This window comes from Denticeps clupeoides, chromosome 17, assembly GCF_900700375.1.
Source record: "Denticeps clupeoides chromosome 17, fDenClu1.1, whole genome shotgun sequence".
NCBI classification, from domain to species: Eukaryota; Metazoa; Chordata; class Actinopteri; order Clupeiformes; family Denticipitidae; genus Denticeps; species Denticeps clupeoides.
In genome coordinates, this window is record NC_041723.1 from 9202503 (window position 1) to 9207106 (window position 4604).

Genomic DNA, 4604 nt, shown 5'->3' on the forward strand with positions numbered 1-4604 from the left:
CAGGGCAAGACAGGCCACTGCTAGCTACATTCCAACACAAGTATAAAATATATAATATAATTGAAGACAACAACAAAATGTGGGTAATATGTATGTTTAACAATATTAACAAATGATACTTTGTACTTTGACAGTTATTATTGCAATTAATTATTGCACACAAGCACAAATGTTACTGCACAAATCTGCACATACACAATTTATATTTTATAAATATATTCAGGGAGAAAATTTAATATTTAGTCTAATATTAATACAAACAGTAAATAATCTATAAATATTAAATGTTATGTTATTTTAACCTTTAATATACTTTAAGCATATTTTATGCTTTGCGTGATCTGTTTAATCTGCATATGTTGGGGATTCTTCAAGTTCACGTTGGTCTCCTCTGGCTGATGCTCTACTGTCACATCTGCCAGCATCCAACCATCTCTCAAGCTGAAAGTAATTCACCTTTTGTTCAGACACAGATGCCTAAACTAAAGTGCCTCCTGTCGAAGAGTGCAACTCCATGCACAAGCTTCCTCAACCCCCCCCGATGGCAACAATGGCGGGCAGGGAAACGACAGACACGCTTCCGTGGCAGGTAGTTCAATGTAAGCTGACACTTATTTACATAGTCAACAGCCAACGCGTTCCCAGGGGGACATGTGTCACTTCATCAGAATCGGTAATGTTCAACTTGTAGCAGACCTCCCTGTTGCTCTGAGGACACTGGATGTGACAGGATGGGTTTTAAAGGCAGCCTTAAGAAGTCAAGGTCACTGTCAAGTCATCATGAATGAAGACTACAAATCATCTGCTGTTCAACATACTTCCTGAGCCTGTAACCCGTGTGATATTCATTCTGTTTCCCCATTTTTTATTTATTTGATTTTTTGCCTCCAGAGTTCACAAAGGACCCGTTGCTGGGGAATAGTTCTAATGCATTTAATGCTTTAATTCCACTGCTAATGTCATTCTGAATGACAGAAAGAAGCAGCAATAGATGGTGCTGGTCCCTAGTGTAAAAACTGCTATACACCCGTTCATATCTGCTCTAAGCACACCACCCCTCTGCTATGCTCCCTCCACTGGCTCCCAGTAGCTGCACGCATCAGGTTCAAAATACTGATGCTGGCCTACAAAGCCGAACATGGAGCAGCACCATCCTACCTCACAGCCCTTATTACACCTCGCACTGCACCTCGTATACTCCGAGCCTCCAGTACTGCTCGCCTGGTCCCTCCATCTCTAAAGGTAAAAGGAAGACGCTCATCTAGACTCTTCTCCGTCTTGGCAACTCGGTGGTGGAATGAACTTCCCCTCGTGGTCAGAACAGCTCAGTCACTGAGTATTTTCAAATGACAGCTCAAGACCTTCCTCTTTAGAGAATATTTAGATTAACTTCTTATTGTCTTACTTATGTATAGAAACTACAGAGTGAATAAAAAGATTGTATTCATAGTTGGGGTCCTAGTGAACCGGAATTGATCACTTCATCGATGGTAACTTGAAAGCACGTTGTAAGTCGCTCTGGATAAGGCCGTCTGCCAAATGCCTTAAATGTAAAATGTAAATGTAAGCACAGGGTCACGCCATAGATGCAGGAGTTTAATTCTCCCACCAAATGCAGTGAAATGCAAAGAACATAACACAACATAACTAAATATCCAGAATTCCCAGTGAAGGAAAGTGATTTAGAAGGATGAATACTATAAAAGAGTGGCCAATCAATATTACAGAATGTCTTGATTTTAACAATGTTTTGTAAACCTTTTTTTGTAAAAGCAATTCCATATTTGGCAATTTTATATCTGTTTCTGTAATCATGTATCTGACAACACTGCTGGGGATACCTTGTGCAGGAAAGGGGTTAAAATTGTCCAGAATTATGATGAAGGGTGTACAAACACTGTCATTCATTGCCGATTGGCTCCTCCTCATTTAATAAAAGTCTGTTTTTGGGGTGGCAAGACATGAACAAAAAGGCCTGAGTTTCTCCCTCCTTTCCATGATACAGATATGAGCAGGCAGTACTTTCTTGACTTTTTTTTCCTGTTTATGCGCGATGTGACATTAGCAAGCACTCCCCGTGTGCTTTGAATACAGGACTCGGAGAGAAAGACTGCATCAGTGTTAAAATACTCCCATCTGCTATTGCCGTACAGTCTCTGGATCTTGCTGACCTGCAGGAGGCGCTGCTGAGTGTCCTCCTCAGAAACATGGGCAAACAAAAATACCCAGGACCCAGCTTCCACTAAATTAAACAAAGACTATTTGTGACTTTTTCTTGCTCTCACTCCATCAATTAACATTCCACTGACAAATCTTGTTCCACCTAGCGGCTTTCATGGAAGTCATGAAGACTTCACAACTCCGTACACTTCGTTCGTACACTTTCAAAGGAGCCTGATACGGAGCACGTGTGAGTGTGATCAGGACCCAACACTCGTGTGAATAGGTGCCAGCTGGGTGGGCCTAGCGGCTCCGGGCCATCCCAATCACACATGGATGCAAAAACAGGAACAGACCTAGAACTGTGTTTAACTTGTGAGGCTGGATGTCCGAAAATGGAAATACAATGCACACATAAACCTTTTTACTTCATAAACCTTAAAATAAATAAAATAAAATGTAGTCAGTGACAGAAAAGTGGACATAGTTTCATTTTGAACATGGCAGCCACATGAAATAAGGCTATTATGTCAGTCACGTGTGTATGTAGAGCCTGCGCTCTGTCAGCTCCTTTCTACAGCACCTCTCACCCAAGAGATCAGCTCTGCTTCTACAGGTCAGGGGTCACCTTCCCTGTGGTCTTGCCGCTCTGCCCCTCGGCATTCTGGGAATGCTCACAGTCAAGGCCAGCTCCTCTCCCTCACGCACCCCTGGGAGATCTCTCAGCCCTGTGAGTCACCAATACTTGCACAATGTCAGCGAGGGGAGGAAAATGGGAATTAATGAGGGATGGAAAAATAAGGACAGAATGAGAGGAACTGTTCAGGCAGAATGACACATGTCAGGACTTATCATCCTGCTTTCCCTCGCCGCATGTCAGTGACGCAGCACAACCGGGACAGCTGGACTCCAGGCAGTACTGTGGTATTTGCGTTCAGCGTTTCTGGCTGACATGCAAGAGACGTGAGGCTTCGTTTCATCAGTCTGGCCACTTTTAATACCTGCACATCCAGGTCAGGGTTGCAGGGACATTGGAATCAATCCCATCAGTCTTTGGGCCCAAGATAGGAACAAGTACCAGAAATTTAGGCCAATTCTGGACTACAGAAATAGACACGTAGACAGCAGTCAGGCTACGACTCAAACCCAGATTAAGCTATTAAGAGGTGGCGGATCAGACTTGATACAGATGCTCATGCAGATGTTCAATTGGATACAGATCTGGAGAATTTGGGGGCCAAGTACACATCTGGCCTAGTGGGTAAGAAAGTGGACTGTGGTTCAAGGAAGCGGTTGTGGGTTCAAATCCCAAACTGGCAAGATACCGTCCCCTCAACCTGCTCCCCGAGTACCTTTCATGGATGCTAAGGGTGATTGGTTAAATGCAGAAGGCACGTTTTGTTGTGTGCACTGAACTGTGTAGCACAATAACAAGAATTTTAATTTTTTCACTTTCACAATCTTTGCACTGTGGCAGTGCAGATTATACTGAAATGGTGTATACGCTCTGCAATACTATTTTGGAAGGTGAAACATGTCAAATTAACATCAACATGAATGCAGGACCCAAGGGTTCATGGAAGGACACTGCTTAAAGCACTGTCAACACCAGATTGTCTTCTTCCCACAGCTCATCCTGCTGCCCTGTATTTACTGGATAACAGACAAATCCAGCCATCCACAAGATGTATTTCTGATTCATCAGACCAGACAACCCTCCTTCCATCAGTCCTGATGCTCACATGCCCACTGTAGGCTCTTTTAAAGGTGGACATTGGTCAAGGTTGGCACCCTGACCAGTCTTGGAGGGTACACAGCCCCAGGCACAACAAGCCATGAGGTACAGTTATTCTTTCATTGGAGGAAACATTGCTTCAAATACATCAACTTATATCGCACCCACTGCAACATACAAAGAACATAAAGATATTAACTTGACAGTTATGGGTGATTGGTGCATATTATCAATATCAGAAAGTGTTTAAGCATAGGGAGTCCAAAAACTTTTATGAATGGATTACATATGTTCTCAGGTTAAAAGGTACAATGTTCTTTGGTCAGCTGAGTGCAATAGGGAACGCACTGAAGATGTGGTACAACACTGCAGGCACTAGAGGGAGCTCTAGAGTTGTTGTTCCATGTGTGTGTGTGTTTATGTGCGTGTGTATTCTAAATCATGAGGACAGAGCTTGCACTCTCAATATGTGGTTTGAAGTTGCAGGGGTTCCATCCTTAAACAGAACACACACACACACACACACACACTTCCTTCCACAAGGGAAGGCCGAGCCTATTTTCCTCCTATTTATAAAAGCCCTATAAGATGATGTTTGATAAGAGTTGGTGGGATGAATCCCATTACTGATCTCGACCCAGTGGTATTCCAGTGATGTAATGAAAACCAGTCACTCTAAAGCAGAACAAACACAGCAAGAGGCTTCAGG